Raw genomic sequence first — 14,710 nt, 5'->3', positions numbered from 1 at the left:
ATTCATATAATTCAGTTCCTGGATGTTTATGCTGATTGAAATCACCAGATTCTTGTGCAAACCTCTGCTTCTGTTTACCTGTATAAACACAGAATGTATTATGTTGGTGTAGTTTTATGGGGAAAAATTGCTAGAGCTTTGGAGAATAACTCAAGCGTTTTATCTATGGTTGCACTAAACCTAAACTTGGACTGAATATCTTCCTATTTATGTATTTTGCTAAGAAAACAAAACTAGCAGGTCTGAGCCATCTCAAGAGAAACTTTGTGTTTTTCTTACATGAAGAGCATGTACTTAGATTGGATGTTTTGTCTTATAATATTCAATATTTCCTTATTTTAGGAGAGGAAACTAAGACTTAATGATTTAAAGCAAGAAATACTTTAGGTGTAAAAATTTCAAGCATGCAAGCGGTTCATTTTGCAAAAGCCTTCCAATTTTTCAGACAATCAGTGCCTTTTTTGCCTGTTTGTATAGTTTTCTTAAGGGGATTCTTATGAAAGCAAAATTAATTAGCTGGGACTACAGGGATGCACCCCCATGCCAGCTAATTTTTGTATTTTTAGTACAGACAGGGTTTCATTCACCATGTTGGTCAGGCTGATCTCAAACTCTTGACCTCAAGTGATCAACCCATCTTGGGCTGGCATTACAGGCATGAGCCACCACACTGGCTTGGAAATTTTCTTAAGACTACCTGCAACCTGCCCATTAGTATCTGCGGTATTTCTGATATGTCATTCTGCCTTTTCAGAAGTCAGGAGGTCGGAGGAGAAGAATCAGGAAATTTATTAGAAAATATTCAAGTTTGTGCTATTTGAAGGCTACAAATACAATCTCCTGGTCTGTCCACTGTTGGTCACTGGAGAAGAGATCAAGAGAGAGGATGGCAAATGTAGCACTATTTCCCATAGTGTCACTGAGAATGCATTAAGTTTCCTAATTGTGAGTAATAACATGAGGCATTTTGCCTGTAATATGCATGTTATAATTAAACCAAATCCTTACTATTATGTTTTCATCAGATAGAGTCCCAGCAGGAAACAGAGAGCCCATTCAAACTTGGCAAATTAAAGATAGCTAAATAATGGGATTATTGTTGTAGATGTAGTCAGAGTTTAGGTGAGTCAGCAGGGAGTAGTATAGGGCTTCAAGCCTGCAACAGTAGGGAGACTTCGTCAAGCCTACAATTGAAGGTTGTGATTTGTTACAGTGTCCAGAAAGAGTAGCTGTCTGGACAGGTCTACCTCATAGGAATTGGGGCTTTCTACAGAGGGATCCTGTTGCTTCAGGGTGATTCAATATGTGTCTCAGTCCATTCAAGCTTCTAAAACAAAACAGCATAAACTGGGTGGTTATACATCACAAAGTGTATTTCTCAGAGTTCTGGAGCCTGAGAAGTCCAAGATCAAGGAGCTGGCAGAGTCATTGTCTCATGAGGGTCAACTTTCTGGTACATAGACAGTGCCTTCTTGCTGGACCCTCACAGGGTAGAAGAGGGCGAGAGGTGTCTCTTAGGCTTCTAAGGCGCTAATCCCATTCATGAGGGCTCTACCATCATAATCTTATTACATTCCAAAAGCCCTACCTTCTAACATGATTACACTGGGTGTTAGGATTTCAACATATAAATTTCTAGTTATACAAATATTCAGACCATAGTCATAGTGAAGTAGTACCAACACGTCTTTTTCTTTTTAATCCCTGGATATCCTCCTAGGGTCACCTATTTGCCAAACCCAAGAGCAAAACAGAAAATAAATCAACCCACTGCAGCAATTTATACAGTTTACGTTTCTGGATGCATAGAGCACGTGAGAGAGAGAGTAGATAATGAATATAAAAGGGTAAGTCAATGGCATCCCTTACAGTTTCCAAGGCCTTCTGTGATCTGAACCATTCTTTGTTTCCACCATTTCTATGCCTGCCATTTTCTTAATGACTTACTTAATGACTTACTTTCCTTGGACCACCACAGCCTTCTTTCCCTTCCTACCAATGAAACAAATGTATACCCTAGGGCCTTTCCATTATGTTTCATCAATCAGGAAAGGTCTTATTTAGATCCTAGATTCCTAACCATTTAGGAACATTACAATTGTCACCTACTCTTTGAGGCATTCCAGAACCACCCAATTAAAAACGTCTCCTCACTGAATTCACTTTTAACAAACTATCTTTTTTATTTATCTCATAACAGATGCCACACCATACAATCTATCTTGGTCATTTATTTGTTGTTTTATCCACTTATGAGAATTAGGTTTCTAGTCTAAGCACATTGTCTTTCTTGTTCATCACTGTATATTCGGTTTTTCAGATAGTTCCTTATATACCCAGCTTACTTTCTTACTTTCTTTCATAGATAGGAAACCTGTGGCACATGTATCCAAACTAGTAAATGGTATGACACAAAAGTGTAAGCTCAATTATTCTTAACTCCTTTAAGAATCACCACTAAATTACACTACTTCCTAAAATTGTAATTTGAAAGAGAGTATAGTTTTGCTTGGAAACTAAACTCATTAAAAACAAGTGTGTAGTTTACAGATACAAACATTTCTAAGTTAATATTAGTTGTAGAGTGGAGAATTCAAAATATTAAGTACGTATGAGTAAGTCTATATAATTGTAGTTTTAGAATATAGCTTTAGATTTTTGATATTTTCCAATCTACCACATTACATTTAAAGAGCACCTTTTGCTTCACATTGTTATTTACAGAGTTTGGGCAAAAATAGAAATGGCTTGTTGATAAAATGCATCACATTTTGTTTAAAATACCTACTTTCAGCCCTTATTGAACAGAAACTATGGTTTATATCTCCTCTTTGTTTTATACTTCAGTTAAGTCTCATTCCTCTTCTTTTTACTCTCTGCCTTTGGAATCATATTCAGTTGAAATAGGGAGAATGATGTCACCCTTGGTCAAAATATAGATGTATTTTTTTTCATTCATATAGTCATTTCCACTACTCTTCCCTAGCTTATGTTGCACAAAATAAAAGCAAAAGGTAATAAAGATGTTGTTATGAGAGGTGAAATGGGTGGCAGTAGAAATAGGATGGAAAAGCAAAATTGCAAAGTATTTTTAAGCAGTTATAATGACATTCTTTCCACAATTTATTTTCTTGTATAAATCTTCTGGAAGTAACCCTTAGGCTGTATGTCCTTTTATTCCTTGCCATACACAATTCTCTCTCACATTCCCTGCTCCCCTTGTTTTACAAAAAACAAAAAACAAAACAAAACAAAAAAACTGTACAGAGTGGAAGATAAGCCACATTTTAATTATTTATTAATCTGTCAAAACTTCTCACATTTTATTCATTCCATTTTTTTTATAGTTTTTGTCTTGGTTGGCATTGGAAATGAGACATTGTTTTCTTTATAATTGTTTCATTCTATTTGTTTCTTTTTGCTTCTCAAGCTTCCAACTCTAGTTTATTTACCAGCCTTGTATGCCTTTACCTTGCTAAGATAAATGCCAGGGTAGCCAGCTATTTCCACACTTATGGATAGAGATGAGGACTCCAACATCTGTCCCAACTCATTTAGTTGAAAGATCCAAATACTTTCTTAGAGAACTCTCTTCTGTCATCCAGTAACTGCTCATATTTTGGTAATTACATTACAATCTTAAACTAGATTCAAGATTCCTCTAAATGTTTTTTTTTTTTGGTTATTAAAAAATGTATAGTTGAAATAATATTATATGAAGCTTAGTTCTGCTGGATACACAATTCTTGGCTGGCAAATATTTTGTTTGAGGAGGCTAGAGACAGAACGCCAATCCCTTCGTGTTTCTAGTGTTTCTGCTGAGAAATCTGCTGTTAATCTGATAGATTTTCCTTTGTAGGTTACCTGATGCTTTTGCTGTTTTTATTGATTGGTTTTTGGTCTTGACAGTTAGTCATATTTTCTTCCTTCCTGGTACGTCTACTAATTTTTATAACATACTAGATATTGTGTATAGTCTGTTTCCATAGGTTTTGGTCTAGTTTACATCTTCTGAAGAGGATTCATTCATTTGATTGTGCAAATACATTGCCAGCTGATCATACTGAGGTTTTGTAGGCTTGGTTTTATACTATGTTCTAACAAAACTATTCTGTTTTACTCTTAGGATGAATTCCTCTGCTACCGGACATATTATTTAAACTTAAGATGTAGCAATTCTTAGGTGTGGATGGGAAGGCTTAGCTATTTATGGAGTCTGCTTCAGCTGGCATGACTCATACTGCAAACTATTTCTTCTCTGTATTGACCGGCAGTTTAAATATTTGTTCACCACTTTAGGCTTTTCTTCTTTGACTTTTCACTGAGCTCCTTAATGCCCTTTACACGAGTCTCACTTCAGCGTATAATCAATATTTCAATAAAGTTTATATACAGATTTAATCTCCCCCTCTCTGCATGACCTCTTTTAATGGGTTTCCCTTCCCAATTTCCAGCTGCTTTTGAAAATCTGAAATCTGCCCTGGAAAGTGTGAAGCCAATAAAATCATATCTTTAGGCTTTAGTACTGGATGAATCTTGCATTGTAAATTATTGAGTTCCTTCAGAAAAACCCATATAAATGAATGTCACCTAGGCATAGTTCTCATCCTCATCTTTTAAAGTGTCCTCAACTCACTCTCTCTTGCTCTTTCTTTCTTTCTTTCTTTCTTTCTTTCTTTCTTTCTTTCTTTCTTTCTTTCTTTCTTTCTTTCTTTCTTTCTTTCCTTCCTTCCTTCTTTCTTTCTTTCTCTTTCTTTCTCTCTTTCTCTCTTTCTTTCTTTCCCTCTCTCTCTCACTTTATATAGGTATGTGTGTGTATATATGCACCCACACACCATATGAAAGAATAATGTGGTACACACACAATGTAAGGGGGAAGACACCTGCTTACTCAATTTTCCACTTGATGTATTAAATTAATGAATGGAAACAGAGTCAGAGGTGAAAACTAATGAGTGAATAATACAGATGTAGTACCATCAGAGTAGGAAAAACAAGGCAATTCAAGTAAATAGGTAAAACCACTTTTTTAGCATTCAATATACTCTGCACTCTGCTATCCAGCAGTAATTTTCACAATTGAAAAGACAAAACCTATCTCCCTCTCCCGATGGTTCTCCAGTCCATTTTAGCATTATATTTCCCGTTCATCACTTTTCTTTCTGAGCTTCTAAGAGTTTTTGAAGCCTATATCCCCAAGGATAAATTGCTAAAAAATGTCAAAGATAGATATAGCTTTGTTGTTCTAATAATATATACAATGATATTTGGATTTGTATGTATTTTCTGTCCATTTATTTAACCCATTATACTGAGTAGTTATTATGTATCATGCACTTTTCTTAGGTTTCAAGAGTGTTGGTGAATGAAATCATGATACATACAAGTACAAATTAGCATTTACATCATCTACAATTCTTACTGGTACAATGTTTTGTGTCAGTTTGATATCCCTCTGGACCCAGGAGTCACTGTAGAATCCAGAATATGCGCAAGATTGAGGTATTACTGCCTTGTTGACTATATTAAAATTTCTGTTGTCAAGGACAGGTAGGCAAATTCGATTTTCTGACTTTCAGAATGTGTTGTGTCCTCTTCCATTAACCTTCTTCTTTTAACATGAAGATAATTTAATAAGTAACAAAGAGTATCAGTAACACAACATGTTCTAACTTAGTATGCCTTCGGTCCCCATCAAGTGCCTTTTCCCCCTAGATTCTCTAGGTGTTAATTTGCCCAGAAGGCCTGTAATCTGAGGCAGAAATTATTATTTTCTGGAGATTTTATATCTATATGGCTACTTATATTTTAATTATATATATGGCTTTTTCTATACTTTTCCCTTTTCCTCTGTTACTTTTCTCAAATATTATTTATAGTATTATCTCTCAGTCAACTTCTTGCCACATTAATTATTTTTTCAAGATATTTAACACCAGTTTTCTACTATGTCATGACAACTGACCCCTGTGCTCTTCCAGTTATAATAACAATAGTAGCAGGGCAAGTGGAAGCATGGGTTTAAATGTGTATTTATTACATGCCATACATAAGACTTAGAATTTCTCATACATTCTCATCTACCCACATTCTTATTTAAAGATCCTATGATGTTGGTGTCATGATTATCCTCATTTTTTACAGGAAGAATCTGAGAATATAATAGTCTCACACTTGTCTTCAATCTCAAAGACATTTGTCTGACTCAGAGACTTTGTTCCTACTTGAGGTGTTTGGTTTTCTGTGTTGTGTTTACAACTAATCCCCTGGACCTATTCCCAAAGTTGTTAGAAATGAGAGATTACTGAGAACTGCTCTTTGTATTCAGTATCATCCAAGAATATTTCTAGAAAAAGTAAGCTTGAACAAATGGAGATAAAAATTCTCACAGAATGACTCCAGACTCCTAAGGGGTGATAGTGGAAAGAGACTGATAACATGCCATGAGAAGTAAAAGTATCTAAGCAGGAATGCCTGCTAAAGTAGTTCGGGTATTCATTTGGAACCAATGATCTTGCTTAGTTCCTTATACACTTTTTTGAGAAGAAAATGGAACTGAATTGATTCTTGTTTGAACTCTCATATTTCCAACCTGCTGAGTAAAATTAGGATTGAGGTGTGCATTTTATCTAGTAATATTTGGTCAGAAAATTCTGTTATTGAGGATATTGATTTAATGACAGGATCTTAAAATTCTCTCAAGTCTTAGCCAAACTATCAACATTCTATTATAGTTATGAAATATAAATTTTTCAATGACCAGGAATCATGATATTATATTTATGAGAAAAATGAATTATTCAATGAATTGGGCATTTTAGCTATATTTATACCAGTTGTCTTTCAACTGTACATTATGTTCATTATAGTTAATGTTATAATTATAGTAAATAGAGGGAGTGCTGTAATTTTTTTTCAGTTCCTTCCTCTGTTGACAAACAGTAGCTTTAATGCATGTTTACAACAACCTTACAGAAACACTGCTTTATTTTCAGTTTAATAAGATAAAACCAGTGGAAAGCATTATTTTTAGAAACGTTTGATATAGTGTCTCTCCACCTGAACTGAGAGAAAAAATCAATGTACATTTTTCATTTTATGAGCTCTATGATGCAAAGTCTCAAGGTGTAATTCACAATTCTTCATAAGATTTTCTGACTACATTCTGTTTTTTTCTCTTCTAGTCCTTTTGTCTCAATCTCACAGTTTTTGGCAGGTTTGCAAATCATTTTAGCCTCTGTCAGCCAAGATGGAATACTCTATTGGTGCAGTGACATAAATATCTTAGTTTTTAGTAATACCAACATGACTCCCTATATGATGTTCTTTAAACTTAATTTGGTAAGATTCTTTTTAAATGTTACCTGCTCTTTACTTAATAAAACTCATATTTAGGTGCTACAAACGTTGTGCTTTCTTGCCTGAGATTTTTAATGGGTTTATCGTAAGATTGTATTGGGATATGTGAGCACCCAGTTGAAAATACTCAGTCTTTACTACTGAGGGACAAGTCCTGATTGCAATACTTGCAAATTTCCTTAAGGAATGCTGTAATAGCCTGCCCCCCAACCCCCGCATAAGTGGCAGCCAGCAAAAGTCAGCTTTACAAATCCCTTCCAATTTTCCAAACCCCTTTAAAATTTGGTTTTGCCAGGAGACATGTGCCTCAATTTTTGAGTAGTCTTTTTAGACTTTCTTACTGGCTAGTATGTAGAACTATCTTAGCTTCTAACTCTAGAAAAGCCAAAGGCCAGAAATACATTTTTATGCAGATAATATCTACTTAAAAGTTACAAATTCTGGAAAGAAAACTCTAAATGTCAAAATTAATAAACTCTATCAACCTAGGAAAACAAATCATTTAGAAATTTTGAGAAATAAACTGTATTTAAAAAAAAAATCAGATTAAACACATTCCAAAACAAACACGTTCCAAGTCTCAGAACTTCTGACTTGGGTGTAATCAAGTGAGTAGACCTTACTGGATGAACAGGAAGGTAAACCTTTGAAGACTTTAATGCTAAGGTCTACTTGAAAGTATCATTTGTATTTGCTTCAAAATAATAATTAATTCATGCCAACTAAGCCACTGTTTAAAATATTGATTAAAATAATACCTTGTAATTAACTGATGTTAACCTTATCTTCACAGCAAGAGAAGGATCAGCTGGGCATGGTGGCACACACCTGTAGTCCTAGCTACTGAGGAAGCTGAGGCAGGAGGACCGCTTGAACCCAGAAGTTTAAGGCTGTGAGAGCTGTGATTAAGTAACATTCCTAAAGACACATACCAGGAAGGATCAGAGCTGAGTTAAAATTTGACCAAAATCTATATCACCTATGTCTGGGTCTACGTTCTAAACCACTTTCTGTTAATTGAACAGTAGATGTTTTTCTTTGTGATGGATGTTATACTTCAATATGCCTCAAATGTTTTTGACATATTAATTAAAAAATACATCATTTATCAATACAATTAGATTTTCAAATCTAATAAAGTTAGATACAAATCCTTGAAGAAATGATTCTGGCAACAAGAAAAACTAAATGTCTATTCTATAGTGCTTTTATGGTAGAGCGCTCACTATTCTGATATACTGTATTTGCTTTGAAAATTAAACTTTAACAAAAATTATCAATAATGATGAAATATTTATTATATGGATAGTATTTAATGTTATACAAAAGAACAAGTTAATTCTGTTTAGAAATTAAAAACTAGAAGAAAATCAAAGATTATTTTGTAATTCCACTTTGCTTAACCTGATAAACTACCTACAACCTTGGGCAGTTTCTTGTGTATTATGTTAATAATATACAGGTGACCTTTTCTCTACTTTTGTTTATTAATTTCAGCATGTATGAAATAAAATAATCTGACATAAAATTCTCCTTGAGACTTATCTTACATAAACCTGGAGACTGAAATTCTTAAAGGATTTAAGGGAACGTATACAATGCCACAGCAAGTAGAATCAGAGCTGGTTGTAATAATATACATTGGCTACAAACCTCATTCTTTCCTGTATCTTTCCAGAGAACAATATGAAACTCCCATTTGCTACTTTGATAGTTTCCTGTACCCAGTAAACTTTCGGATCACAAATAGTCTAGACTTTTAGCTTTGGGTAAGCATTGATCCTTCTATTGTTAAACATACAAGTTTAGAACTGGAACGTAGTTTGGAGCTGTTCTCATAATTTTATTCCATTTACTCAGTAAACAGAGAGAAAGGAAGAATGACAGTCAACTAGGTATTTTATGGAAAAGGTATTTTCAGCAATAAATTACACACCCACAGAAATGTACTGCAACGTTTTGATTTCAGACTACCAATGATTTTAATTAAGCTATTTTATAAACCATATTTTTGTTTTAATTTCCTCCAACCATTTTTTAATACCTAAGTGAGTACACAAACAATACCTGGAGGAAACACCAGCTGGTAACATGTAAACCTTCTACTTGGAGAAACTCGTTTGCAGACATTTAAAGACACAGAAACCTGGACCTAAACTTCGAGGAACTGTAGGGGTCAAAGGTTACTTTATAGGGCTCCACAGTTCATTCCACCTCTCACAAGAATTGAGACTCAGTACATTAGAAACACTTTTTGTTAGGTAATTGGGTGTCAGGAAGCAAAGTTAAAGGCCAAGCATCTGGGGCTTCTGATTTTAATCTGGGCTTGGCCACTATTGAATGTGTGATCATAAGTTCAGGATGGGGCAGGGATGGTATCTCCCTCCCTCGTTCCTCTATCTTCCAGGCTGGCCCGGTGTCTTCCTAGACACTTAATAAAAGAATGAATCACATTCTCCTTCTTCATGAGAAGATTTTAAAAAAATAATAATAACAATCACCGTTTGCTAGCATATTTTCCAGGGAAGGAAACCTATTTAATTGATTTAATCAGGACCACTTTCTTCTGAAGGTCAGAGTGTCCATTAAATTCTGTATGAGAAGAGGCATTTCATGTGGGGGGGTCAAGTGTGAGTTTATTCAGGTTTCTGGTCAGCATTAAAAAGGAGGTTGTGAGAGGGATTGTAAGAAGATGATTTCTTCTTCTGACGCCTTAGAAGGAGCGTTCAAAAGGAAATTGACTTTGATTCTCGTGATTTCTTGAGGAAAGAGTGGAGGCCTATTTCCTCCTCTGGTGTGGTGAAATGAGGTTGCAGAGGTCAAATACAATGATTTATGGACATGGCCTTAGAAGCAGGTCGGTTGAATCGAAAAAAATAATTAAAAGTACTCTATTTCATGGTCTTTCCTGATAAACTACAGAAAGAAGTGTTACGGATGCAACACAGTGCTTTTTGATGGAGTGCTGCTGGGACAAATTGTTCACAGCAGACTATTGTGGCAGTATGAAAGATGTTTGAGAAATTGCCAGAATTCTTTTGCTGTTTGTTTGTTTTTGTTTCTGAGGCCATTTCTTTGGGATGAGATAATTTATATGAGAACATTTTCCTTACTAGGTACAGTAAATTAGGTAATGATATTTTGTTAACAAGTATGAATGTTAAATATATTTCTTCAACTTATGTAGTTTTTGTGGTAGAATTTAAAGATAAATTATTATTATTTTTATTTGTATAGATTTAAGGGGTACAAGTGCAGTTTTGTTACATGGATATACTGCATAATGGTGAAATCTGGGCTGATGAGGAATTCAAACATTACTTAAAAAAATAAAAGCAATGAAGAGTCTAATTAGAAATGTTTTGCAAATAATCTAGACATATTTTGCTAACTTATAAATTCACAGCTCTGTGAGCATCATATCGTCTTCTTTGATGGCTTGGAGTCCTACGAAGGGCTGATAAACAGATTGGTCTCCATTGATGTGAAAGATAATAATATACATAGCTAAATATATTCTACAGGAATAGCATTGGTGATTTCTACTACAAAAACTACATAAATTGAAGAAATATACTTCACATTAATACTTGGTAACAAAATATCATTACATAATTTGCTGTACCTAGTAAGAATACCTAATTCTTCAACACAACTCTGACTGTGTTGAGGAATTTGGTGGCTTATACACTGGAGGAAGTTCTGCAGGTTTGTTCTCTACGCGGGTCCAGCTGAAATTAAACTGTAGGCCGTTGCTGCTCTAAGTGAGATCTGCAAAACCTATTAGAAAAGCAGTATCTCAGGCCTGTTCTCAGATCCATTGAATTGGAATCATCATTTCAATAATGGCCCCAGGTAGAATAAATGGAAGAAAGTTAAAGTTTGAAAGCAGTCTTCTAGGCTTTTAGAATGTAAAATGAAGCATGCACTGCATGTAAGCAATCCAACTCACAGGAAATACTATTTTTCACTATTGTAGGATTGGACACAAAGAAGCAATATCCATCTCTTTGAGTTTCCCTGTTCAAATTTCTAAATGTATATTATGTGCATATAATATTGTCGAACATGTATTTAACATAATGTCATATAATATTTTATATTAGAATTGTGTCAGAGAACATTAGAAAGTATAGGCCAAAGTTTTTATTTTACAGATGAATAATTGGAGGCGTGGAGAGGTAAAATGACATACCCAAGCCTCCACAGGTAGTCACTGGCAGAATTCTAACAACTAGGCTGATCTCTGGAACCCAGTCTGGGGCTCAGATAATAGAGATGTTGTCTTCTCTCTGCGAATTCACTAAACACATTATCCCAATCATTTTATTTTGACTTCAAAAATATGTATGACTGTTATGAATATGTAAAAAAGTCTGTGCCTATATATGTATACATGAAATATAATATACTAGTGTTTAATGATAGCTATATAAAAGAAAAGGATTAAGGGCTATTTCAGTTTTCAGGACAAGCAAATGTACATAGGAAATTATATGCATGAATTATATAATAAGGGATCAGCTGTGACTGATATTTTAAGGTTGTGTGTGATATGTGGTGAGGGATGTGACTCCCTGTAAGTGTGTGTGTTTTCGGTAAAAAAAATTTAATTCTTACCTTTCATTGTAGGGAATCAAAAGAAGTAGCTAATTTGAAAACAACAAGAAAGAAATGGAAGCATAAACATGATTCTTTTTAGAAATAAAAAGGGAGATTTTTAAGAATATAGCTAGAGGACTTGAGTTCTGTGGACTCTGGGAAGCAGGAATGACAAGTGGAAAAAAAGCAATCAATGGACCGTTTGAAAAACTCTATATTCCTAGAGGATACCAAAACGCTATTAATTACATTTAAATTCATTTTTATACTATTTTGACAAAAATTAGACTTACAAAAGGAGAGAATGAAAAAGAATACATCACTGGTTTACCTTATGGTTCAGAAAAAACTCAATTCAAACCCTGCAGATCAGTTAACTTTAAAAAATATTGCTTTGCATTTAACTGGCAGCTTCAGTTAGGTTTCAAAAATCTGCCTAAAGGTAGAACCTAAACTCACGTTTATTCACAACTTTACAAAGGTCAGGTTAATAAAACAATGCTTTTGGAAGGTTTCCATGTTGCTATAATAGAAAATATTTCTCTAAAAAGAAAACCAGAAAATATTATTAATATTTTCCTTTTTTTTTTTTTTTTTGAATATCAGTAGGGGGCACTAAGGTTCCACTGGAAATGAAAATATAGCCCTGTAGCAGTCATAAATTATTTGTTCTCTAGTTTTAAAGGAAAAACATCATAAACTCTATTTTTTTTAACTTTAGTATAGCTAGTAGAAATGCTTTTCTTTTTAACCCTCAAAGGGTAGATGGATTTGACTGTTTTCTTTCACTGAGATTTTTTTTTTCCCGAGTCTATATTGCAGTCTGATTTGCTTCTTAGTCAGCATTTAACTGCAATGCTATCTTTATCACTTTGTCAAAAATAGAGTAATTAGGATTTTTCTCACAGATAAGTGGTTACTTAATAAATGACATTCTGCATAAAGTTCCTTTAAACGGAAGCAAAATTATGTTTACTACAAGTTGGAGCCAAGTTGGAAGTGCCAGGGAAAATAGAAAAGCTTTGTATAACCAATCCTCCTTGCCAGCTACCAAAATAATGGAAACACTGCCAGACAAAGAGAATCACATTAAATATAATCCTAAATCTAAGAGGAAGCTAAAACTATACACATGAGTTTTGATTAGCTGTTGAACATTGCTGTAATCTTACAATTAAAGCAAAAATTTGGTATTCATATAGAACCTTAGCAGGAAAGATAAAAATTGAAAACCAGTATTATTTATTGCTTCATGGTTTATATCATTCAGATAACCCATGAAGCAAGAAATAATATTGATGGATTTTCATGTTTTATTTCATTCTCATTTCCTTAAGTGTTAAGAAAATATATAAACTCCTAGCATAATATTTTTGAAAGATATTACTAAAGGGTTTTCAATGTAATATTTTGAACCTGGCTATATATTTTTGGTCTATACAATTATTTTTGTTTATAGTAACCTAAAAAACACTATAATTTAAAATACAGGCTTTTTTTTTTTCTTTTTTTGTTATACTGAGCATTGCTTTAGATAATGTGTGAATGCCTAATGAATCACATTTAGGAATGTCATTCCTAATGGTTTTACACTGATTTTACTTATTTATAAGTCAAATAAACCAGGTGAAATTCATAGAATTGTAGCACTGTGAGAACTCTGTCAATTTTCCCAAGGACCCTTTTATTTTACAGATGAGAAATTTGTAAGTATGGAAAGGTCACTCAGAAAGCTTTGCAAACAGAAGTGAATTATTCACCATGGTAGCAGGACTGGCAGGAAGTTCCGGGTCTCCTGATTCCAATCCAGACTTACTTCTCAGTGCCATGCTGCCCTTCTGTGTGAAACATACATGATTCACTCTCAGTGTCATAGATTTCTTTAGCAACAATCCAGAGAACAACCTGGACCCTAAGGAAAACCAGTGAGTGTTGATCTCTATTTGCATCTGGAGAAGTAACGCTGGACTCAAAGGTGGAGGATGCTATAGACTGTTATAGAAAAATGGATTTCTAAGACCATTAAGGGGTGAGTCAATGTAATGAGCAGGTCACTTATTGAATTCTCTTATTGGTTGTCCTTGTAAGGACAATTGAAATACCCATCCAAAGAAAGCCATATCATAAATGAAGCATGCTGCCCAGCAAGGAACATATACTTTTAAATAAGACTGGTTGGGATTGCTACCAGCTAGGACACCTGAGAATGGCATAAAGATGAAAAGCACAGTGCAGTGTTGACAGAATATTACCTCTCCAGCAGTAACACAATTTGAGTTGTGTACTTTGTTTGCATTTGGCTGACTGTGCTAGTTCAGTCCATTTTCACCCTCCTTCTCCTCAACATAATTAAATCAATTTTATATGCTGAGTGTGTGATGACTCAGTGTGGTTGTTTCTGCTGCCAGTGGAAACGTTTTGCTCTCTATATTTCATGCTGATTCTCTTTCTATTAACAAAAATGGAATTTTCAGGCTTATTACAAGATTAAATTGCTGATAGAATTAAAGGTGGTTGATCCTTTCCTACCGTTTCCAAAATAATTTTTCTCTTGGGAGCTACCATTCTGAAAGCTAGAACTCCAAACCACAATTTCTTTCTGGATGAATTTCATTTACCCATTGGGGAAAAAGTTTAGAAGTACATCACCAAAATTAACAGAGGGCTTAAATAATGTACAACTGAATTATTTGAAATGAATGAAAAAATCTTACATAATGATGTATATAACCCCTTCAAAGTATTTGAG

This window comes from Macaca nemestrina, chromosome 4, assembly GCF_043159975.1.
Source record: "Macaca nemestrina isolate mMacNem1 chromosome 4, mMacNem.hap1, whole genome shotgun sequence".
NCBI lineage: Eukaryota > Metazoa > Chordata > Mammalia > Primates > Cercopithecidae > Macaca > Macaca nemestrina.
Note: the sequence above shows the minus strand (reverse complement) of the source record.